General features: G+C 35.5%; 1 protein-coding gene across 6 annotated transcripts in view; it reads left to right on the forward strand.

Annotated features, from left to right (window-relative positions):
* Positions 1 to 26,723, forward strand: part of TP63 (tumor protein p63) — a 222,300-nt gene that overhangs the window by 16,128 nt on the left and 179,449 nt on the right. Inside the window, exon 2 of one of the 6 annotated variants that reach the window (XM_007195220.2) lies at positions 24,767 to 24,860. The exons of the other annotated variants lie outside the window; for them this stretch is intronic. The gene's annotated coding sequence lies outside the window, so the exon portion shown is untranslated. The remainder of the gene's footprint in view (positions 1 to 24,766; positions 24,861 to 26,723) is intronic. 6 annotated transcript variants of the gene reach the window in all.

A 26,723-nucleotide genomic window follows, 5' to 3' on the forward strand; every position in this document is an offset into this window, starting at 1 on the left:
CTCAGGGAGGAGGGTCGCTGTAACCAGATAGGAACCCAAATAATGATGTGGTTCTTCAGTTTAAGATTTTAGGCTAAAAATGACTATTCTGTTATTTTGGACTTTTTCTTAATTAGTCATGCCTTAAAATTTAGGTCTTTATTGGGGCATTAAAAATTTCTAACATAGTGAATATCTGTGCTAAAACAATGACTGCTTCGTATGTCTCAGTTCTGTGGTGAACAGTTCACCAAGGCCATTAAATATGACCCATAAACTAATTCCAACTATCTCCCTCTTAGAGTGCCCAACTCAACAGGTCTTCCTCTGGTGGCTTTTCTAGTCACACACTACAATCCAGAGGGCTGATGGAGGGGATCAATTTTTTGTGTTTGCCTAGAAAGCCATTTCAAACTCTACGTGGTTGTTCTCAGGAAGCTGACTATCCCTTTTGCCATTTTCCTGATCCTATGAGGTATGCTTGCCTGGTCATTGTGCACGCAGCCCTCCTAGGAAGGCAAAACCCAAACAATGGGACATTGTCTTATATACATAAAAAAAGCCTCTGCCTTTCTACCTTTCCTCCACTCACCCCCTTGCTTTAGCAGTTTCCAAGAATAGAAAAGTTAGCACTAAAATTCATGAGTTTCAAAACAAGTGGGCTAAAGAATATGCATGAGTTTTAAAGATATTACTATTTATTTCATTTGCAATGAAAATTTTGCTTCTTTTAAAGAAATCATATTAAGAAACCCTATGAGATCAACTGCATTTTGTAAGAAGCTTACAGATTTCTGCATGCAAAGATTAACTAACTAATTTCAAAGGTTTTTACAATAATATTTCTTCAAAGGTTTATTATTATAATCTGCTACTTCAGTGGGAGTACATATTTTCTATAATTTTAAGCAAAATATATTTATAGTATCAAATTTTTGAGCAAAAAAATAAAAGAGGAAGGAGGAGGAGGAGAGAAAGTCTTTCAATGGCAGTGCGTGCTCAGATGTCATGGCCTCTTATTTAACTGCAACCTCACCCCCTTCCCCTTCCACTTTTCCAATCCCCAGTTCCTTACTATGCTATTTTGTCCGTATAATACACATCACCTTCCAAAATACTACTTCATTTACTTATGTTTATTGTTTCTTACCTGTCTCTCCACAGTGGAAGGTAAGCTCCATGAGGATATTTGTCTGCTTTATACCCTGATTTATCCCAAACGCCTAGAAAAGAGCCTGGCACATATGGATGCTCAGTGAATAACTTGTTAATTGAATAAATTATGGAGAAGCAGTTAATTAAAAAATCCTTAGTCACTGATGCTTTCCCTGATGACTAAGGTACAACTTCTTTAAAATGACTGAAAAAATCTGATTGAAAAAAGGAGTTTTTTCTTTCATCAGGGATATGAGGCTTAAAAGGGTGGTGACCCAAAGTCACAGAGCTGGTGAGTGGGAGAGTTGGGACTTAGTCAGCACTTCACGTTCAGAATTCAGTGTGCTTCTCACTAAACTTTGCCGCTTATCCTGTTTGTAAGCCTGGATATCTTGTTTGTCCAAATCTCTCATAATTTTTCAGGGTTTTATTATGTAAAACCCTTTCACATATAGTATTTGAGCCACAGAGCTATTATTAGTTGCATTTTATAGATAAAGAAGCTGAAGATAGGGAGCCAGTGACTTGTCAAATATCACACAGAAGTCTAATTGAGGGCAAAGGCAGGACTAGATTCCTGGAAGCTAATCTAATAGCCTTTGTTATTACACATTTCTCTTGCAACTGTTGATTTAAAAAATGTACTGGGTACCATCTATGCACCAAGCCCTATTCCAGGCACTAGTGAGCAAAAACTCATCCCCGCTGTCATGGAACTGATACTTTCAGTTCACAAATAAGCACATGATGTGCTGGGTAGTGCTAAGTCTCTGCATAAAAGTGAGGCAGGATAAGGGCTATGTAGAGAGAATGACAGGTTTGGAAGGAATCCTATATGAAATGGGATGTCATCTAATAAGTCCTCTCAGATGAGGTGAACTTTGAGTAGAGATCTGAAGAGAATAAGGAAGAAATCTGGGGAAGAGAGAATTCCAGGATGCGAGGAGATTGGAGTGGCTGAAACAGCGTGGGCAAGAATGGAGAGATGAGATGAGATCAGTTGTTAGGGAGCAGGGCTGCACGTCTAGATGTAAAAAAGGGTTGACTTTTCTCTCAAAAAGTCTCTCAAAGGGATTAGTTTCTTATTGAAAATTCTCAATAAGAATTTTATTGTCTTACATTTTAAAGCATTACTTTGGCTGTGTGCTATGTGGGAAACAGACTGTAGAGACCAGATGTAGGGGCTATTGCTCTAGATGAGAATTGATGATTCTTTGTACTAAGGTGATAAAGAGTGGTAGTATCAAGGATACATTTCAAAAGATGACCAATAGAATTGTTGAAGATTATAGAGAAGGACCTTATTTGGGGCTTGGGTGTCATCCATAGAGAGCATCTGGTTTCCACAGCATGGTATTACCTTAGTGAATACATGTCAATTCAAAGCTAACTCTCAAACTTGAAAGCTTAGAGGCCTGATGCTTCAGCACAAGATCATTTCTTTGTTAACACTCAGACTGATATATGAAAATGAGAAAGCCAATGTATCATCTCTTAAAATGGGAAATATGGCCATCTTGAATAAGCTTCCTTTGGCTGATAAGCATATTCTTTTCTTGTAGACATAATGTAGGGGATAGCAAATTGGATTCAGGATGTTGCTAGATGAATATGACATGGCAGAAAAATGGAGGTCAATGGATAATTTGATAGCCTGATAAATCCATCTCCATATAGCTAACTCCATAAAGATATACACACTGAGAGAACCATATAGATACTCATGTTCTTGAGCCAGAATATACATGTGTCAGGACAAAGCTGGAGACCCAATAAAATGTACCTCTCTTCTTGTTCCTCAACCCTGACAATAACCAACAAATTCTCTATCCCTGACTACACATTTTTCCTTTAGATATGTTAATATATTTGATCAGATTTCACTCTATTTTTGGCCTAAGATCATTTCTGTCTCTTGATTTTGCCAATGAGATCCAGTATGTTTCTGTTTTACTCACAAAAGGCAATTAATCTTATTTCTCAGTTTCTGAGTTGTCCCCATTATTTGTCACTATTATAAACTATCTTATATAATTCTCCTAAAACTCTGCTCAATAATTATCTGCTAAATTTAGACCAATTGAATCAAAACAAATACAGTTTTCTTTTCAAATCATGGTACCTGCTGGTTGTCGTGGTGGTGGTGTTCTTATTATAATAATAAAATAACCTAATTTCCAGATGTCTCAGTTCAGTCTACCTAAAACTAGACCTTTTTGGATATATGGTATGTTAGTTTTTATGAGCTGTAATTATTAAGCAAAAATTCCTTTAATTTTCTTAAAGATTTTGCCCTAAACCATGTTTTATTTATAATAAGATGCTTGTCTATAACCTTTATATATTTAATGATTAAATATAAAGAGATTCTTAGTCTTTGTTATTTTAAACCCAAAAGAGTATGTTAGAAAGAAGCATCTCAAGTCTTTCATGTGGTTCTTTGTACTTGGGGGAGAAATGGTTAAATTTCAGCCCACCCTCCACTAGGGCTGAAGAGATTAAATAATCAAATGATGATTAGATCTTCTCTTTATGCGTGTTTGTTATTCATAGAACATTCTATATACCTAATCTCCCATTTATTTGTGAGACAACTTTGTGCTTATTACCTAAACCTGGGAAAGTATAAGACCCATTTGCCAGCAGTGTGTCTTACAGTACAAAACCAGTTGAAGTATCCCACTAAACATATGAAATATTTACTTAAGTAAAAGAGTGTTAACATGAAGGTTTTGAATTTTTAAATTTATAACGATTCTAAAGAAGCAAATGACAAGGGATTATTCATGACAAAGTGAAAATATAGATTATTAAAATGGAAATGTATATTAAAGAAGATGAGTTTGTTATATTTTCTTTTACATGCTATAGGACAATAAAATCATTTTAATCTTAAAATCAAAACATGATTATTTTGTTTACTGGCTTTGATATTAGAACATAAAAGTATCTGAGGTTACTAGATACTCATATCCTTTAGGATATTTACTAAAGGGTAAAAAGTGTACAAATTGTTGGTATGTATATAATTACTTTTGAATAAAGTAATTTTAAGAAGTATTTTTCAGCTGAATCTTTGTGGGAGAGATATATTACTAATGTTTACCTTGAAAGAGACTAGAGTTCTCAGATATACCAATGTTGTAATGGCTTTTTTCCAAAAACATCTATCTAAAAAAAAATCCTAAAGAAATGATCAATAGAATAAGTTGGAAAATAGAGAAATCATAAAGCCCTTTCATATTTGCATTAATGACCTACATATTTAGAAATCTCATGTACTGAGATACCTCACACCCAGATTTCAACATAAAATTTCCTGGCCCAACTCTTTCGTGTCATGTCCTCTTATTTTTCCATTGTCACATGCCCTCAACGTACTTTTTTGTTCAGCTTGATAAGCTAGAAGGGATCTTAATTGAGTTAGTGGAGAGAAGCCAAAGTTTTGCTTTTGCATTCCACTGAGAACACCTGAATGGGAAGGTCATGGGACAGTTCTTGAAATATAGCACCCTGCAATGAATTTTATAGTAATATCAAGCCTTGATCATCAGTTAGCACGAAATGCCATAGCTAACATTCTCATAGACTCACAGAATTTGTGGAAGTGAAAGGAACATTTGTCATAATTTTTAAAGCTATCTTTAGTTTCCTGGAACACAATTAAATGGAAGTTGAGATATCTGCTTCTGTAAAATCTTTAAAAATTAGAGAGACTTATGGTTTAATTTAACTCCAATATGCAAGGATCTCAGAGACTGTAACTTCTCTTACAACAAGAAAAAGTTGGACTGAAAAATCAACAACTTTTCTTGTACCTATTAGAAAAGTGAGGTTGCAAGACAAATAGCCACCATAAAATCTGAAGAGATAGGTTCATCCAGAGAGAGACACAGTAGAGATCTGCCTAGCTGCAGCAGAAGCCGTAAAGTGGTGGGATCATTTAACTGATTAATTACTGGAGGTTGTGTCCACTAGCTTAAAGCAAGAGACCCTTTGACTGCAGTCTTGGAAGAGACCCACGCTTTCCTGGGCTTCTACTGGGAACCCCACCAGGTTCTTACTATGAGGATCTGAGTAAGATCCCCCATGGAAGGGAAGGGAAAGAGAAACCAATGTGAAATAAAGTGTTCTCTATAACATCACAAAAGGACTATTATCTAGAGGGAAAGACTGCTGGAGGCTCATCAGTTGGTAATCTTCCCTCTCAGGTCCCATCCACCCTTAATATCTTGGTAAGGAGGAAAAATAACATCATTGAGAGGGGCCAGGGTTTCAAGAAAATAGATTGGGAATACTGGAGTCAGAAAAGGGAATAGAGGTCAGGAGGAATAAAACTATTCTAGTGGAGAAACACTTGTGAAGATCACATCCCTATGTTACAGATCCACTAAAAGACTGAGGTTTAATTAGAATCAAATAGAACCTTTTTCCTCCCCAACACCTTATCACTATACCAAGTGCACTCCAGTATAACATCAGTAGGTTACACCTGAAAGATCTGTGAGTAAAAGACTTTCACAAAGGAATGCCCAAAATCAAAGGAAGAGATAAAAATAAGGACACTGGAGAAATTTGAAGCCTCTTACACCTATACCTACAGAAACTTTAATCACAGTCTGACTTCTAACAATATTAACATAAATCATTAAACTAAAGGAAAATTTACTTTTACATGTCCAGCTTTTGACAAAAATTTCAAAGCATGTAAAAGGTAGGAAAGTCACAGTTTGAAGAACAAAACAATCATAACCTCAGATATGACACAAGTATTGAAGTTATCCAAGGGGAGATTAATGAGTTAAGGGCTCTAAGGGAAAAAGTCAAAAACATGCAAGAGCAGATGAATAATATAAGGGAAATGGAAAATTTAAGAATGAAAAGGAAATGATAGAAATCAAAACAATGTAACATTATGATTTATTTCAGGTATACAAGTCTGGTTCAACATTCAAAAATCAGTTTATGTAATCAATCACATTAACAGGCTAAACAAGAAAAATCACATGATTATATCAATAGATGCAGAAAAAGCATTTGACAAAATCCAACATGTATTCATGATTAAAAACTCTCAGCAAACGGTGAATTAATGGAACTTCCTCAAGTTGATAAAAAAATATATTTTATATATATTTTTTGTATGTATCTATGCAAACAACCTACAGCTAACATCATACTCAATGGTGAGAAACTAAAAGCCTTCCTGCTAAGATCAGGAACAGGCAAGGATGGTCCCTTTCACCATTGCTTTCAACATAATATTTGAAGTCCTAACTAATACAGTAAGTCAAAAAAAAAAAAAAAAAAAAAAGGAAATAAAAGCATACAATTTGGGAAGGAAGAAATAAAACACTTTGTGTGCAGACGATATGATTATCTATGTAGGAAATCCAAAAGAATCAACCAAAAAAAAAAAAAAATCACTCTTCTGGAACTCATAAGCAATTATAAGGAAGGTTGCAGGATATAAGTTTAATATACAAAAGTAAATTGCTTTCCTGTATACCAGCAGTGAACAAGTGGAATTTGAAGTGAAAAACAATGCTATTGACATTAGCACATAAAAAAGGAAATACTTAAGTATAAATCTATCAAAATAAGTACAATATCTATACAAGAAAATCTATAAAACATTGATGAAAGAAATTTTAAAAAATGGAGAGATAACCCATGTTCACAGATAGAAAGATTTAATATTGTGTCCTTCCCAACCTGATCTATACATTTGATCCTTGAACAATGCGAGGGTTAGGGACTCCAACCCTCCACACAGTCAAAAATCCGTGTATAACTTTACAGTTGGTCCTCCATATCGGTGGTCCTGCATCTGTAGATTAATTAAACAAACTATGGATCATGTATTATACTACTTATTTATTAAAAAAAAAATCTGCATGTAAGTGGACTCAAGCGGTTCAAACCTTTGTTGTTCAAGAGCCAACTGTATATTCAATACAATCCATATCAAAATCCCAGGAAGTTACCTTGTTGATATTGACAAACTGATTCTAAATATTATATGGAGAGGCAAAAGACCCAGAATAGTAAACATATTATTGAAGAAAAACAAACTTGGAGAACTTATATTACCCAAGCTTAAGACTTAAAGTAATCAAGACAGTGTGGTATTTGGTGAAACAATAGATAAATCAATGGAACAAAATAGCCCAGAAATAGACCCACCTAAATATAGTCAACTGATCTTTGACAAAGGAGCAAGGTAAGTACAATAGAGTAAAAATAGTCTTTCAACAAATGGTGCTAAAATAAGCAGACATCCATCAAAATGCATCATAGACCTAAATGTAAAAAAACTGTAAAACTCCTAAAAAATAACAGGAGAAAATCTCGATGACCTTGGTATGGCAATGAATTCTTAGATATAACACCAAAGGTGTGATCCATGAAATAATTGATAAGCTGGACTTCATTAAAATTATAACTTCCACTCTGTGAAAGACAATGTCAAAAAAATGAGAAGACATGCCACAGACTGGGAGAAAATATTTGCAGAAGACATATCTGATAAAGGACTGTTACCTAATATATACAAATGACTCTTAAAGCTCAATAATAAAATGAATAACCTGATTAAAAAGTGGGCAAAAAACCTGAACAGACACCTCACCAAGGAAGATATACAGATGGCAAATAAACATATGAGAAGTTGCTCAACATTATATGTCATTATGGAGTTGCAAATTAAAACAATGAGATACCACTGCACATGTACTAGAATGGCCAAAAAACAAAACACAACACCAAATGCTGGCAAAAATGTGGAGCAGCATGAACTCTCATTCATTGCTGATGGAAATAAAAAATGGCACAGCCTCTTTGGAAGACAGTTTGGCAGTTTCTTACAAATCTAAACATACTCGTAAAACACAATCCAGCAATTGTGCTCATTTGTATTTTCCCAAATGAGTTGAAAATGTATATGCACACAAAAACCTGCATATGGATGTTTATAGCAGTTTTATATCAGTCTTATTCATAATTGTCAAAGGCTGAAAACAACCAAGATGTCCTTCAGTAAGTGAATTGATAAACTGTGGTACATCCAGGCAATGGAATATTATTAAATGCTAAAGAGAAATGAGCTATCAAGACATGAAAAGACATGAAAGGACCTTAAATGTATATTACCAAGTGAAATTAGCCAATCTGAAAAGGTGGCATAATGTATGATTTCAACTATATGACATTCTGGAAAAGGCAAACCTATGGAAATAGGAAAAGGATCAGTGGTGACCAGGATTTTTGAGGAGCGAGGGTTGAAGAGGCAGAACACAGAGGATTTTTAGAGGAATGAGAGTATTCTGTATGGTTCTATAATTGTGGATACTTATCATTATATCTTTGTCCAAAGCTATAGGATGTACAACACCAAAAGTGAACCCTAATATAAACTACGGACTTTGAGTGATAATTTGCCAAGTTAAGTTCATCATGTCACAAATGTTCTACTCTGGCTGATGATGGGGGAGACTATGCATATATAGGAATAGGTAATATATGGGAAACTTCTGTACTTTCTGCTTAATTTTGCTGTGTACCCGAAACTGCTTTAAAAAATAAAGTCTTAAAAACAAACAAAAAAACAGTATAACAAGAATGAAGATTACCTTTTATGGGTTCATCAGTAGACTCATCAGCAGCCCACAGCCAGGGAAAGAAGCAGTAAACTGGAAGATGTCAGTAGAATCTTCTCAAACTGAAATTCATAGAGAGAAAAAAAACAAAGAAAAAAAAATAACAGATCATCCAAGAACTGTGAGACAATGTCAAAACATGTAACGTATTTGTAATTAGAATACCAGAAGAGAGAACTGAGCAGAAAAAAAATATTTAAAGCAATAATGGCTGAGAACAGTCCCAAATCAATGGAACAAAGAACTGCAGATCTCAGAAGCTCAGTGAACAAGAAGCAGGATAAATGCCAAAAACAGAACACACACACAGCATGCACCACCTCCCCAGGAATATCATATTTAAATTGTAGAAAACCAGAGACAGAAAATCTTGAAAGAAGCTGAGGGGGCAGGGGGCATGGAGGGAATCTTACCTGTAAGGAACAAGGAAAAGAATTGCAGTACGCTTCTCAGAAATCGTTCAAGCAAGAAGTAGAGTGAAATACTGAAAGTGTTGAAAACAATGCAAACCTAGAATTCTACATCTAGTGAAATTATCCTTCAAAAGTGAAAGAAAAGGCTTTTTCAGACATATAAAAACTAAGGGAATTCATTGCCATCAGACCTGCCTGTAAGAAATGTTAAAAGAAGTTCTCAAAGCAGAAGAAAAATAATATAGGTAAGATGCTTAAGTAAAAGTATCTTTCTTATATGAAGAAAGGAAGAGGGTTGAGGAAAGAATAAATGAAGGTAAAATAAAATATTTTTCTTATTCTTTATTGGTCTAATGAAGGTAGTTTAAAACAATAATAGTCACAATGTACTGTGTGATTAAAACATATAGCTAAGTAAAATGAATGATAGCAGTATCCCAAGAGATGAGAAAAAGGGAATTGAGAATTTTTGGTAGTAAGGTACCTACTACATGAAGTAGTATATTGTTTTTTGAAGGCAGGTTTAGATTAGTTGAAAAAACATAATGTGAACTCCAGGGTAACCACTAAAAGAATGTTAAATTATAATTGATACAAAAATAGAGGAGATAAAATAGGGGTGGTTGGGAGGGTCAAATAACAAATGCAATAAAGAAAAACAGTTACAAACATGGTCACTATTAACCCACCTAAACCAATAATCACTTTAATGTGAATGGTCTAAACATACCATTTAAAAGACAGAGATTGTCAGAGTGGAATGACAAAAACCAATATCCAAATGTATGTCATCTACAAGAAACCCAACCCACTTTATTTTTTTTAAAGATTTTTTTCTTTGATGTGGACCATTTTTAAAGTCTTTATTGAATTTGTTACAATATTGCTTCTGTTTTATATTTTGGCCTTTTGGCCACAAAGCATGTGGGATCTTAGCTCCCAACCAGGGATCGAACCCACACCCCCTGCATTGGAAGGTGGAATCTTAACCACTGGACTGCCAGGGAAGTCCCAAGAAACCCACTTTAAATATAAAGACTCAGATAAGTTAAAGGTAAGAGGATGGAAATAATATACCATGCTTACACTAATCAAAAAAAAAAAAAAAAAAGAAGGAAAAGAAGCTGGAACATTTATATTCATAAGAGACAAAGCCAAGGAAGTCTGACAGGCGTTACATAATAATAATGGATTCAGTTCTCCAAGAAGACATAATATCACTAAATGTGTATACACTTGATAATAGATCATCAAAATGCAAGTGGCAAAAAGTAATAGAATTAAAAGGTGAAATAGATGAATCCACTATTATAGTTATAAACTTCAATACCAAAAACTTGAAGCAACCAAGGTTTTATTCAATAGGTGAATGGATAAATAAATAAACTCCAGTATATCTATATAATGGAACACTAGTCAGACAAAAAATTAAAAAAAGGAATTATGGAAGCATGAAAAAATGGCATCGATTAATCTTAAATTCATATTGCTAGGTTAAAGAAACCAATCTGAAAAGGCTATATAGTATATGATTGCAATTAAACAACATTCTGGCAAAGGCAAAACTATAGAAACAAGAAAAGGATTAGTGGTTGCCAGGGATTTGGGTTAAGGAGGAGATTACTGAATAGGTGAAGCATAGAGGATTCTTTTGGGCAGTAGAAACTATTCCCCGTGCTACTGAAATGGTGGATACATGATAATGATGCATTTGTCAAAAGCTGTAGAACTTTATAGGACAAAGAATTAACCTTAATGTATACAAATTAAAAAAAAAATCATTTAGGAGATCAAGAATCTTCCAATGGAATGTGGAATGTGACAAACCCATATTAGAATTGTATAGAACTTCTCTCTGAAGAGGATGGGGGAAAGGTGCTGATCTAAGTAACTTTAGAAATGGGTCTGTAAGATGAAAGGAAAATGAACTGAACATAAAAACTGTACTCTAGTTGATAAAGTTGTTTCCTGTGAAGATATAGGTTAACAATTCTGAAGCCACTATATATGTATACTGGAATTGAATAATCAAATTAATGGATGGTGGATAGTAGAACCAGATTTCCCAACAATGTAGTGGAGGTTATGGATAAGCAATGGGAGGAAACTAAAATTATCCATGTAATAATGCATTCAAGTTGGAGACATCGGTATGAATTCATGTATATTTAGGTTAATATAGACACAGATGGTCACATATAGAAATATTTATGGACATGTGTATATTCAAGGGTTATCACAAACCTATACATCTCCTTGCTCTATCAGCTGAGAAACAAGAAGCAATAATACCTCAGTAGCAATGGGCACACTCCTTAATTCTAAGACTGGGCATAGAAGCAAGAGCACTGCAGTAGCAATGAGCACACCTAGTACTCAGGACTTTGTTTCTAATACCTATTTCTAATATTAATGTTTCTTGGAAAAATGGCTGATTCTTGAACTGGGGCAAAAAATATACACGATAAACCTGGAACATTTTGTAGTTCTAGAAAGTAAAGATTTGCTTAAAATAAAAACAAAATGAACCACAAAACACAGGGATGGGTTTTTCCAAAGGGATAAAAGCACTAACTGAGGAGCTTCCAATGCCCAAAGCTGGAACAATTTGAGTAACAGAAGATGTGGAAAATCGAAAGCAATCTTGACAAAGAAGAACAAAGCTGGAGGTATCATGCTACCTGACTTCAAGTTATACTACAAAGCTATAGTAATCAAGACAGTATGGTATTGGTGCAAAAACAGACAAATAGATCAGTGGGACAGAATAGAGAGCCCAGAAATAAATCCACATGCATATGCTCTAATAATGTATGACAAAGAAGGCAAAATATACAATGGGGAAAAGACAATCTCTTCAATAAATTATGTTGGGAAAACTGGACAACTACATATAAAAGAATGAAACTAGTGCATTTTTCTTATACCATATACAAAAATAAACCCAAAATGAATTAAAGACTTAAATGTAAGATCTGAAACCATAAAATTCCCAAAAGAAAACATAGGCAGTAAGATGTTTGACAAAGGTCTTAGCAATATACTTTTGGGTTTGTTTCCTTAGGCAAGGGAAATAAAACCAAAAATACACAAATAGGACTACATCATACACAGGGAAAGAAACCAAGAGCAAAATGAAAAGGCAATCTACTGAATGGGAGCAGATATTTGCAATCGATATGTCTGATAAGGGGTTAATATCCAAAAACAATCCAATTAAAAATGGGCAGAAGAAACTGAATTGACATTTTTCCAAAGAAGACATACAGATGGCCAATGGGCAATGAAAAGATGCTCATCAATAACCAGCAGGAAAATGCAAATCAAAAACAAAAAACAATATCACCTTATGACAGTCAGAATGACTGTTATCAAAAAGACAAGAAATAACAAGTGTTGGCGAGGATGTGGAGGGTACACTGTTGCTGGCAATGTAAATTGATACAACTACTACATAAAAAGAGTACAGTTTCCTAAAGAAATTAAAAATAGAACTACCATATGATCCAGTAATCCCAATATTGGGTATTTATCTGAAGAAAATAAAAACACTTGTTTGAAAAGATATATGAACCCCAGTGTTCATTACAACATTATTTACTATAGACAAAATATGAAAGCAAACTAAGTATACATCAAATGGATGAAGAAGTGAATGGATGAAGATGTGGTGTGCTTAGACAATGTAATATTACCCAGCCATAAAAAAGAATGAAATGTTGCCATTTACAACAACATGGATGGATCTAGAGGGTATCATATTAAGATAAAGACAAATACTGTATGTTTTTAACTTATATGTAGAATCTAAAAAACAAAACAAACTTGTTAGATAAGTTATTTATCTTATTCTGACACTGAAAGAAAAAGGAAAGAATTATTTTTAAGCAAATGTCTTACTTTCCATTTCAACTTGTCTTTTTGGGGGTGGGGGGTTAGGATGGTTCTTTACTTCAGTTTTTTAAACATATGTGGATTTAGGATATAGTTTAAAGAGAATAGTACTGAAAATGAGGAAATATAGTTGGAATCCAAATTTGACCTCCAAGGGATTTCTGGGGCTCATTTTTTTCCCGTGTAAAATTGAGTGATTTTACCTTAATCTGTGGCTTCTGTATGGCCTCTGAAATTGCAGATTGAGCTATTGTAAAATGGACATTTTTCTAGGGTGTAAATTTATGGTTTTGACCAAATCACTACATGTCTGTTACTCATAAAATGGCTAAAGCTCTCTGACCCTGCTGATTTCTGTAGCTTGAACATTCATTCTGTGGAAACCTGGAAGATGGTATTCTTGACTATGTTTACAAATGTCAGTAGGTATCAAAATGATTTTTAAAATACAATTTGAGTTCTTTACAATAGTGATTATAGTTAAAAGTATAGAATAGAGTATGGAAGGACTTCAGAGTTGGCAAGCACCATAGAATCCAGGTCTTTTAAGCCCTGTTACATCAGTGGAGGAAATTTAGATTCAGAAGAATGGATTTACAGAAATACCAAAAGATCTCAACTTAAAGCTTCTACCCTATTCTTCACAGTCCACAGAGATGAGCAGCTACAGATCTAAAAGGATGTAAGGGCCAGTTCTAGGCAAGATGAATTAACTATCTAATTCATAGTTTGAATATTTCATTTCATTCATTCTTTCATTCACTTATGCATTTAGCAAACAGTAAGTTTGTAATATGGGCCAAGCACAATTTTACATGCTTTGGATACAGGGGAAAAAACAAACAAACAAACAAACAAATATATATATATATATTATACCATTTGGTGTATATATATACCATTTCTTGAATACCTACTAAAATGCTTTAGCTCACTTAATTCTCAAAACATTTTAAAGACCTAACAACATGGAGACTAAGAGACATTACTTGGACATTAGTTGTCCAAGGCTAAAGAGATAGTATGCTACAGATTTGGCCTTCAAATTCAGATCTGACTGCCCCTCTAAGAGTATATTCTTTCACCTTCCCTGTCTCTCTCTCTTAAAATCTGCCCTTAACAAACTTAAAGTTTTGGGGTGGGGGGAAATAGACACATAAAACAATAATATACATGTCAGCAACAACAGTAGCATAATATCTAGCAAAATTACTTAACATAAATTCAACAAATCATTTATTGAGGGCCTATCTCATTACTCACATCTTTTTTGTAAGCTGGAAATAGGAAGTTCAAAAGAGCTATACTCAAAGACATACAGAAAGATTTTTTTTTTAAATCACAGTGGCAAAGTTTAAAACTAGATGAGACCTCCCACTTTACCTGTTATTGCTTCCCTATTTTCTGAGAAAAACCTGTTCTTGCAGTGCAATATGTCTTGACCAGAACACACAAGAATCAGAGATAGTTTGAGGAATGTTGACTCAGAATTCAAGATTTCTGGCTCTAAAGTTTATTCAAGATGTCATTTTTCAGTTTTCTTTTCTTTTTTTTTTTAATTAATTAATTTATTTTTGGTTGTGTTGGGTCTTCATTGCTGCACGCGGACTTTCTCTAGTTGCGGCAAGCAGGGGCTACTCTTCATTGAGGTGCGCGGGCTTCTCACTGCGGTGGCTTCTCTTGTTGTGGAGCACAGGCTCTAGGCGTTCAGGCTTCAGTAGTCGTGGCATGCGGGCTCAGTAGTTGTGGCTCGTGGGCTCTAGAGCACAGGCTCAGTAGTTGTGGTGCATGGGCTTAGTTGCTCCATGGCATGTGGGATCTTCCCGGACCAGGGATCGAACTGGGGTTCCCTGCCAATGCAATTTTCTGCCTTGGATAATAATAAAGTTTCATCTACTTTCATAATGAATGAAATAATAATATTTTTTTGTATAATTTTAATAAAATCCTTACCCTTTTATGTGTGCATGTGGTAGAAGGTTATAATTTTAACAAAGGCAGAAAGGAGATGGCTGATGGGGAGAGAGTGGCATGCTGGAGCTAGCTCATACCTGTTCAGAAGAGCTGGTTATTAAATTTTCAGGAATTTTGTAAGTCAGTTGTTAAACACAGCCATTATTTAAAAGTAAAGCCTATTAACTTATAACTAAGTAAATAATATTAAAAATAAAGGCAATTAATAATCAAAACCATTACTTTTTTTTTTATAGTGAATACAGAGAGATGTCAGAGGAGCTAGTTAGAGTAGCAAGTATTAAATTTATTTATTTATTTATTTATTTATGGCTGTATTGGGTCTTCATTTCTGTGCGAGGGCTTTCTCTAGCTGCGGCAAGCGGGGGCCACTCTTCATCGCCGTGCGCGGGCCTCTCACTATCGCGGCCTCTCTTGTTGTGGAGCACAGGCTCCAGACGCGCAGGCTCAGTAATTGTGGCTCATGGGCCCAGTTGCTCCGCTGCATGTGGGATCTTCCCAGACCAGGGCTCAAACCCATATCATCTGCATTGGCAGGCAGAGTCTCAACCACTGCGCCACCAGGGAAGCCCCAAAACTCATTACTTTTTAATTATTTTACTACATTTTACTATTATCTATGTTCTTTAGGTTTATATTAATTGCATTTGTGTGGTGAAACTACTCCCTTTTAAGAGTGTGTTACTACCCATCTCTTCTCAACTCTGCATTCAATGGCATCATTTTTATAGCTTAAAACTGGCCACAATGGGCGTATTTACACTATGGAAATTGGCATATGCTACAATTCAGGGATATTCTTCCTCAGAGATTCAGTTGATAGACATGTATCAGCATGCCACTGGGAATAGGGGAATATCACAAATACTGATCAACCACTGCTAGCCACAAAGTCAAGCCTAGTCTGGTATTATAATCTTGTGTTTATACCTATTAAACTGCTTTGGTACTGGATCAGGTCCCAGTTTGATATGTTCTGTGTAAAAAATCCCAAATAGGTTGGAGTCTAAGCAACTTGAGGATGAGGTAAATGTGATACTTGCTGCCATTGCATCTTCAAACTGTGAGGGGACATGTCTAAGGGCATAAGCCAATGTGTTGAGGGCAGCAAAGCAGGAAGAAGGGAAGAACTCCAATCCTTGATAATGTTATTGACTCACTGAATCAATTAATTCTAGAATCACACTTCAGACATCTTGTTATGTGAAAAATATATTATTTTAAAGCCACTGTTGATTGGGGTGTCTATTACTTGCAGCAGAGTGTAATCTAACTAATATACCAATTACCCTTTTTATAGATAAATGTCAGCTAATTTCTACAGCCGAGACAGTTAGGAAAGTTCACTTAAGGTCTTATTAGCACTTCTATTTTAAAGGCTTGTCTTTTTTATTTTTAATTTTAAGTACAACTTTGACTTAATTATAGCCTCCAGTATATGAAAATGTTATTTGAACCTAGGTTCTTTATGTGAAATGTAACCAGAAGGAAACCTTTAAAAATATGAACACTCCAAATATATGTTTATATAATTATGACCACTAATGACTATGATGAATATCTGATATCCAACTTAAACTAATTTTCCTTAGCAAAGAAAGTGACAGCAGAAGCCAGTTATTCCAAGATTTACTAAGCCTTTCTCATTTTTGGAGGTTGTTTATAGCTGTAACATACTTATTGAAAAAATTATCAGTAAGCATGAATCCAATTATAAACTGATCAGTAGCACTTAATTAAACACCATTTTTTCAGTTCCTTGGAAATTCTAATAGTTATAGAAACAACATCTAGTGATCCAATTTTATACTATGAAAAATGTGACCCTATAACAGAAAAAGTCCATTTTGGCTGAATAAAGAAGAAGTAAGCACTTTACTATAACCCAAAAAACCCCGAGGAGTGTTATACAAAAGTAAGACCAACTAGTATGAAAAGACTGATTACAGGAGGTCATTATTTCTATGAAGTGGAGAGACAGAGTATAGAGAAATAAATTTCTATGATAAGCATGATGCTGCATATTCTACCAAAAACAATAAAATTGGAAATGTTCAAAGTAAACCTAGAGTCTGAATTCCAATACTGCAGTGAAGGGAGGAAAAGAGGGAACTAGAGGAAGAGAGACAGAGATGAATATTAATAAATGATTTGGAACAGGTAAACAGAGTAAAGTAATAATAGATGATACAATATAGGTTAATGTACTATTTGATTTACCCTGTGGGATGTCAAGGATCTGGAGGGCAGCTGAAGAAATTCTTTGCAGCTTCTAAGGAGAAGAGTAGAATGATGTAATACCCTAAATTCAAGTTTATTCTATATGGGTAGTTCTCTAATAACATAGCTTGAGTATAATCTTCTAACTGGCTCCAGGTCTATTAAAAGATAAAATGTTTTCATGTGTTTATTCAGTCATATGCATTTGCAAAAAAAATAATGTATTTGGTATTTTAAAGTGACAGTAGAGGAACTTATGCTTGTGACCGTATATAACACTTTAACATTGGACAAGACATATGAGAAAACTCTTTTTAAATATTGGACAACAAATAGTGCAAGCCTGCAATTCTTGAAAGAAGGAAAACTTACGAAGTATGTTCCATGACTGTCTTGGCTCTCTACCAGGTAACAATTTCCTTAACTGTGACAGAGGGAGCTGAAGCCTAAGCAAACTTCAGGGGTCCAACTGAAGTTAGAGCAGAAATCAGAATTAAGAGTTGCTGCAGCAGTTGGAATCTGTAGGAGAGGGCACCAGAGAGGGAGGAGTTGAGCTGAGTGGGGATCCCAGAGATTACATGGGTGCTTCTATCAATTCTCTGGCTAAGAGCTGAGCTTACCAAGCTCAGGAAGACACTATGGGAAGCTTACAAGGAAGCAAGTACTAAAGAGATGAGAGCAGAACAGAGAGACTGACGGTTGCACACTTTTGGAAGACATTGATGCTCTAAAGCCAGTCAGAGTGGACAAATCTTGTTCATATCCTAAGCATTCAGCTGAGACATCAGAAAGACCATGCCTTAAGAGTATGGATCATGTCCTAGGGCAGACATCATCGAAGATTTTCTGTAAAGAGCCAGAGAGCAAATATTTTAGGGTCTCTGGTCCATATGGTCTCTGTTGCAACTACAATACTTAACTCTTTTTGTGGTATGAAAGCTTCTATAGATAATACATAAATGAATGGGTGTGACTATGTTTCAATAAGCCTTTATTTACAGGCATCTACAAAACAACTTTCAGCTAGCATTCCACTTAATGAAACTTGAATCGTTTCCTCTTAAGTGAGAAAAAGGAAAGTTTGCTCTTGCCAATCGTATTCAATATTATTCTAGAGGCTCCAGTCAGGACAGTAAATCCAAACAAACAAATAAAAAAAATTATAAAGATTAGAAACATATAAATTAAAATAAAGAAATCCCTAAAGAATTTATAAAACCAAGTAACATATTAGAATGAATAAGTAAATTTATCAAGGTCAAATAATATAAATTCCAAAAAAAATCCATTTTATTTCTGTACACCACTAATAAACCATTGGAAAACAATGTTATTTACAGTCGTATAAAAATAAAACCATAAAATAGTGATACTTAGAAATAAATTTAACAAAAGATGGACAAGGCAACTGTATTGAAACATTGATGAAAGTTAATCATGTGTTTTAGAGTCTGACATTCCTAAGTTTAAAAAAAATCACCACAGTTTTGTTATCTACAGCTAGCTCTTTCTTTCACTCCTGCATATACTTAACTTAGCTTAAATTCAGTTTTATTACTAAAATTCACTTTGCACATGGGTTGTTAAAAGAATTAGAAATATAATATATAAGGTAATTGGCATAGAACTTGTATTAGACAGAAGCTCAGCAAATGGAAATAATTTTATTGTTATTATTATGAGTAAGATACAAAACGAGATGCTTATGGTTATTACTTTAGTGATAAAGGAATTATAGGCAAAACTCTGAATAAAGTCAACGATATATGATTGATTTCATGAGTGAAGATTTATTTTTATAATGGTGAGAAAACCAGGCTTCTTTAGCTCTGTATTTACTGATAAATTCTGAAGACAAGAAAGACACCATAAAAGAATGAGGGATTCTTTTCCTAAGAAAATGAGAAAACATGTTCCAGGACTACTAATTGTGACCCGTTGGATCCTGGACCACACCACCTAAATCTGCCTGTCTCCAAAAAATGCAATTGCCTTTGTTGTTTGGAAAGACGACCTCAAGTATCTTCATTCAAGTTCTATCAAAAGCAGAGACTGAGACAAAGATTTGAGGGCTGGTAGTTTATTTAGGTAATGATCCCAGGAAGTAAGAACAAAGAAGCAGAGCACGGAAGAATCAATAGAAAGTGATTTATCAAGGTTACTGCTGTGGACAGTGGGGGTTTGTTTCCACCATGATCTCCTGAGAAACATACAGAATGCCTCCCAGAATTTTCTACCAACAGAACAGAAAGCTAGAGTATTTATTTATTCACAGGCTCCATTAACTGAAGCTTAACCAGGCTGTGCTTGCTCTAGGCTGAGCATATTCTTGGAGCATCAGAGAAGGCCTTGAAGTAGAAAGCAGGCAAAGACATATAATGAGTTTGAGACTCCATTAATGTGTGGTGGATCTGAACTGGCATGGAACTGCCCTCTGTAGCTGGGGCTGAAATCAGAGATGAGATGAGGTAATAATGATGTTAAGTTGAAGAACCCATCTATGACACCAGTTTGAAAACCCTGGTTAGGTTTTGTTTACTAATACTGGGAAGTAGCATTAATAGATTTTCACCTGGAAAGATTTTCATCAAGGGACAGTTATCAAATTAGAATATTTGACTGTTATACTGTATAGAAAAGTTACTATGTCCATAATTCATTATTCAAAAGTGTATAAAAACATAGGGAGCTTGAAAAAATGTAGAGATCAGGAATGTAATCTAACTTTATATTCTATTAAAGTCCAGATTGCCAGTGCTATTTGACCCAGGTTACATAACTCATTTAGAGATCAGAAACATTCCCCATATTCTCAACCCATAGATTTTTCCACAACTCTACACGGTCTGTATCCATATCATCTCCTGGTTGTCTGAATCAATCCTGACTTTCAAACAGGTTAAATGGAAGGATTCCATGGCACAGCTGTGTCCTTCCTCTCCCACCACGGGGTTGGGTGGGCTGCATCACAGGAAATAAAACCAATTACAGCCTGAAGATGCAATGCCACTTCAGTCTGTCTTCTGATCTCCTAAGTGTTGCCCCATTTAAGAGAATGAATTCAGAGATTTAAGTTTTTGTGCAAAAAGCTCTTCTTGCTTGTTAATTAGTTCTTCTGAAGAACAGAATAGGTAAGTCTTCTCACAGCTCCCTTTCTCTAATGGAGTCAGAAACTTTTCTATGGCTATCAGCACTCACCAAAAAGAACTTTGCATGACTTGAAAACCATTAATATAAATTTTAAAGTTTGTAATTAGGTAGGTTAAAAAATAATATTCAAATATTTAAATCTTAACAGCTTTCCCATGTATCAACAAAATCATGTCAAAATTTTAATGGCAAATATCTTACTTAGAAAAATAGCAAAAATTAAAATACTTGGAGATGACTTAACAAGGAAAGTGCCAGATGTATATGAGGAAGACTACAAAACTTCAGTGAGAAATATTGAAGACCTGAATAAAAATAGAAAAAGCAGTATCTTGATGGAAATACACAATAAGGTAAAGATGTCGGTTCTCCTCCCCAAATAAAGGTATAAATGCATTGGAATTCCAATCACAATCCTAGCAATTTTTATTTTTTCGTTAGAATTTGACAAAATGATCTGGAGAAGTAAATGGCCAAGAAATAATTGGAAAAAAAAAGTCAGATTTCCATTACCAGATATTAAAACATATTCCAGTATTATAATACTAAAATTGCATGATAAATAAGAGTGCAAGAGTAGACAAACAATGAATCAAACAGAATAGAAATCCAAAGAGTAGATTCTGTTCCTTGGTGTTATAAATCAGATTATTAGTGCTCATGTGAGGGAGAGAAATAGAATGATTAAACAGTTATGTACCAAAACAACAAAAATGAGTGTTTATCAGAATTTGAAGACCTCACTAAATGTAAAAGCAAAGGTAGAAACCACAAAGGAAAAGAGCAATTGATTTCATTATATAAAATTCTAATTGTCTACATTGAAATAATACTACCATATATAAATTTAAAAGGAAAACTAGGGAAAATATTGCAATACATGGCAGAGTGTTGATATTCTTAACATGTATATCTATACATTAATGCAAAATAGAAAATCCAAAAGAAAATTAGCAAAGGACATGAGTAAGTAATTCCTCAAAGGAAAACTGCAAATGGCCAATGTGTTTGAGAAAAACACTCAACTTTGCCAGAATCTAAAGAATGGCAAATTAAGAATGAGCTGCCGTTTTTGCTGAATAAATTGGCACTTTTCTTTTCTTTTCTAAATTTAATACTCGGTGTCATAGAGGTTCTTAGGAAGTGGGTACCTTCGTATATTGCTAAAGATGCTACAACATCATCGGGGAAAATAGGATAATATTTGCCAAAGCCTTAAGAACGTTCACCATTTGACCTATCAGTTTCATTTCTGGGAATTGCTCATAAGGGGAAATAAACAGATATAGACTGTGTACAAAGTTGTTCATTGAAGTATTATTTATAATAGCAGAAAACAACCCAAAGAAAATCAATACCGAAATGTCCTCTATGGCTTTAGCTAATTGATTTTGCCTAGGAAGCCTTTCGCCCTTGTTCTCTGAAAATTCCTACTCAGAAGTAACACAGGCATCAGTCCTGCCTCTGTGAACTTATGGTGTTCCCTACATACTGTGAGGGTTCCACTTACCCCGCTGCACCAAGACCATCCTCCCACTTCCCACACTAGACTGGGATTCTTAGAGACGATGGGTCTTTTTATCCATGGAGGCTCAGTTACTGAATGATACATAGAGAGTATTATAAATGTTACTAATGAGCACTGGGAATCATGCCAAGCACTTCCATATGCTATTTCGTTTAATTTTCATAAAAATCTTATCCTTTAGGTGCTTTTATCATTTCCATTGTACAGATGAGAACATTCAGGATTATCAATTAATTAATTTACCAAGTCCATGTAGCTATTAAGTGGTAAAGTTGAGATACAAGCCTAGGTTGATCTTAATCCACAGCTCTAATTCTTAATGATTATAAAGACATTACCTAAAAGAATGATAGTATCTAACTTATAATAGATAACCACGTTCCATGTATTAAGTGCTTTATATGTATCTATTCATTTAAGTTTAACAACTTCACAGGATAGGTATTACCATTATGCCCATTTCACAGATGAGAAATTATATAAGTTGCCCAAGGCCCGAGCTAGTGAGTGACAGAGCTAGAATGAAGCAGCATCCATTACCCTTTGCTGTCTTGTAAAGTTCTTACCATTTGTGTGATGCTTTGATAACAATTTATAGCACATTGTCAACTCATTCGCTTCCTTTAGAGACAAATCTTTCTTTGAAGACCCAGTCACTGAAATATAAAATGTCAGGGCAGCAGACACAGTAGGAACCATGAGAAATGCCACTTCTGAAACATGAAGGGCTATATTTCTTCCTTAGCATCTGGTGAATCAGTTCCATTCCCTATCATATTTAGCATATTGAATATCCCTCCATATAGTGGGACAACTTCAGTTCCCAAACACAGCCAAAAATGATGACTTCATCTTCTGTTCCTTCACTGGGAACATGGTCTCCTCTTTATACTTGAACATGAAGTCATCGCAGTAGCCCGCCAGTCGTACCCCCATCTCACTACTTCTGAATTTGTAGAATCTCTGTTTTGCATGACCTGGAATAGCAACATCTCAGCACCTGCTCTCAAAGTGTTAAAGTGCCCAATGTTCTCATCAGAAGGAAATCTGCAGAATTCAGACATGTCACCTAGAATGAAAAATAGGTTCACTAAGGTTTTACATTTAAAGTTTTAGGGACTAACAAGATTTGATTACATCCTAGACATCTGCAGTTTCAACAACTGCAGGACAGCAGTTGGTGAAATATTCTGACTGCAGTACGGGGTGTGAGTGGGTGAAAGAGAACCCATAGCATGACATGGTCTTCCTCTAGAAATGTGACAACCTCAAGACAATACAGCCATATTGCCCCTCAAACATTCTTTCATCCTTTATCTTCCATTTAGGAATTCAACATTTATTTGGTGCCTATGATGTGCCGGGTACTTTGCTAGGTGCCAGGAATACAAAGCTGAGAAAGATACACTCTGTCTTCAAAAACCTAACATCCTGTAGGGAAGAGAGAGAGTTAACCAAACAATTGCCCTACACATTATAAGTGTTGTGGTGGACAGCTAGACAGGGGGCTTTGAAGGTAATATGGACAGAGCGACCAATTCCCCTTTAGGAAGTCAGAATTGTGGAAAAGGGAATTTCAGAAAGCAGGAACTGCATGTAAGTCAGCATAAAAGTGAGAATATGGCTATATTTTGAAGATTGTGGATAGTTTATTTTGTCCAAGGCTGACGGCAGGAAATGGGAATAGGACAGAAAGGAAATATGCCATCTTGTGGGTAATGTTAAGGAGTTTAGACTTAATCTGTGTAGCCATAAGGCATTACATAATTATTTACTCTCAGGAGATGGAAGTATAAAGAAATGCAGAGTAGAAGTAAAAATGGAAAACTGTTAGTTAATAATGTGCTGTGAGGAGAGGAATGGTAGTGAGTTAATTGGAGTCTCTCATGTCTTACTCTATAATCTATATTTTTTTAACTTCCGTGGTGAGAATGTACTAACGTATTATGTCTGTAATGAAGACAATAAAACAAATAAATACAGAGGAAAAAAGGAAGAGAACAAAGAAGACCATAAGTATGATAGGCCCTAAGAAACCTAGAAATGAGGAGAGCCGAACAGAATGTGGAGAAAATAAGACTTTCCTAAAAATCTATGAGATTATTTTCAATATAGCCAAAGATAGGAACCAGTGAATAGGTTGCCATAGCACAGAAGAGACCTCAGAAAGGGCAGGAGATTGCATGGTGGGGGGGTGGGTAGTGGGGAAGGAGAAAAGGGCGTGAAGAGGATGTTTAGGGGCTTGCATAAGTATGTTTGTAAAGACCAAACACCAAATGGACTGGAGATGTTGTTTTTTTGTCTCTTCTTCCACTTACTTCCCTGCTTTTGTCCCCTGCATGTGTTCCTTCCTCTGGCTCACTTTGTTTTGAATACTTCCAGCAGTTTCTTTCTTGGTCTTCAGTGCTACTCCCTTTTCACTTCTCCTGCCTTTGTTCTCCTCACTTGGCTTCTTCTATACTCTAAGGCCCAACCAGATGAAGTTTTCTAGAGCCCACTTCTTTAAGGTCTTCTTCCTCTGAATAACTGTAGCACCTTTGTTGAACATCTCTTGTAGTACATGGCTTCCTATATGCTTCATAAAAGCATAAACGTCTTACATAACAACCAACATGGGGCTTATTTCTAGGACTGGTTCATAGTTCATCTTCCGTAAGTTTGTGTTCAGTGGAAGAAAGAGAGAAGGATAGGAAAGAGGAAAGAAGGAAAAGAAAGCTTTTCCTCTCTCAGCTGCTTTTTCTATAGAATTAGAATTGTGATAACAATGCTTATCGAATGCATTTTTCTCTTCCCAGTGGTTTTACCTTGAAAGGGTTGAGGGGTGAATGAGAAGTCATATATTTCTTCTTCAAAGAACAACCACCGTGAGACAATATGACCTCAAAAAAGGTGAGAGTAGCTAAAAAACAAATGAACAGGGAGAAGGAGAAGGGAGCAGTGAGAAGAGCCTTGTTTTGGGAATTGGAAACTCCATATTCTAGCCTTGACCTTGTACCAAATAGCTCTGCAGCCTAGAACATTGCACTTCACATTTCTGAGTCACGATTTTTCCCCTGTAAAATGAGTTTGACTATTGAGTCTCTAAACTGTTTGATCTTTGTGGTAGAAGGACAGGGAGGGAGGGTGCAAAGCTGTGACTAGTCCTTCCAGGAGAGGAAAATAAGTCAAGTAGGAATGTGTGCTTGCGTGTCCAGGTCCAGATCCACTCCAGGCACTGATTTCTGAGTTTTCCCCTTGAAGCAGTATTTGCAGCTTCTTCTCCTCAACATAAGCTGGGAATGGAAGAGAGTGAGTGAGTAAGAAGTAATCTAAACAAGACTGACTGGAAAGGGAACTCTCTCAGAGGCAGGGTGGTAATGCCTGGCAAAGAAACTGAGATGAGGTGTAGCAGAATGTTCTCGACTCTTTGGGACCATAAACCCTCACATCTCGGCTTTCAGAGAGTGATTGGCAGCTGGCTTTCACTATGGCTCCCTCAGAAACAGATTCATGGACCACTAGAGCTAAGTAGGATTTTAGAGTCCACCTGATTGAAAATAAACAAATCAAAAAAACACTCAAGAACTGAAAAATAGTTACAAATTTCACTAACTTTCCAGGTAAGGGAGCATACCGCTACTGAAAAAAAAAATCACTGAAAAGTTATTAAAGGGGAGTTCAGGATTTTTAAGTGCTAGAAAGAGAAGTTTCATGGTGATTGGGCTACTGAAAGAGTGGAAATTTGCTCTCTGGGTAAGGGAGAAGTAGCCTATAGGTCTGTACACAGTTGGGCAAAATAAGCCTCATCATTCATTGGTCAGGAAAGTGTCTTCAGTCAGGTTTAATAGAGTCTGGAGAAGCAAGATCACTCAAAGTCCATGGCCCCTTACTGGCTCACTGAGTTTGAATTAGTTGTGATGAAATAGAACTGTTTGGATACTTCCTAAACTAACGTTCATGTAAATGCAAAGCTTTCCTTTTACAAAATCCAACCCCTTCATTCTAGCGTGGGGAAAACCAAGACAAGAAATGGGAAAGCACTTGCCAGGTTTGAAGGGGCTTAGCTCTGTCAGGAGTCCCTTTGTCTTTTACCCTGGATGGCAGCCTGCTGCAGAATTTTGCTGGCCCCTTCCCAGCTCTTTCTTCATTGATGTCTTTACTTCCTTTGAACACTGGGTACCTAGTTTGTGCTCTTCTTTTATAATTTCAAAGGAATTTGGAATTAGGCATGAAAATGAAGTGGGCTGCTACAAGAAATAGTGAGACTGTCAGTGATCTGAGTTGTCCACAGGATAACAAAGCAATGGCAGGGCCACTATAAAGAAACATTAAACTTCAAATGTGTGGATTACTAGATGCCCTTTAAGGTGCCTTCAAATTCTAAAACTCTTTATTAGAGGGTCTGTGAGCATTGTATTTCCATTATCCCATGAGTATGGGATACTTCACTACCATGAGTATGTTGAAAGTAGAAATGGTGTCTTATTCACAATGCTCTGGAATGTAGCAGGTGTCCAAAAAAATGTCTGTTAAATAACTGAGTGAACATGTATACTGTGGAGCAGATGATTAGAGAGCTCTTTGGAAGGACATCTATCAGTATTAGAGTATGTTATTGCTCTTTATTTTCTTTTCATTTCAGAGAAACTTTCAATGCTGTGTGGTCTCTGCAATTTTATTAGAGCAAAGTGAAGCAACGATTATATCAAAAAGTCCAAAAATATGATCCAGTGTCTGGTTCCTTACAAGGAATTGGGGGTTGGGGGTATTAAG

This window comes from Balaenoptera acutorostrata, chromosome 4 (genome assembly GCF_949987535.1).
Source record: "Balaenoptera acutorostrata chromosome 4, mBalAcu1.1, whole genome shotgun sequence".
Lineage (NCBI taxonomy): Eukaryota > Metazoa > Chordata > Mammalia > Artiodactyla > Balaenopteridae > Balaenoptera > Balaenoptera acutorostrata.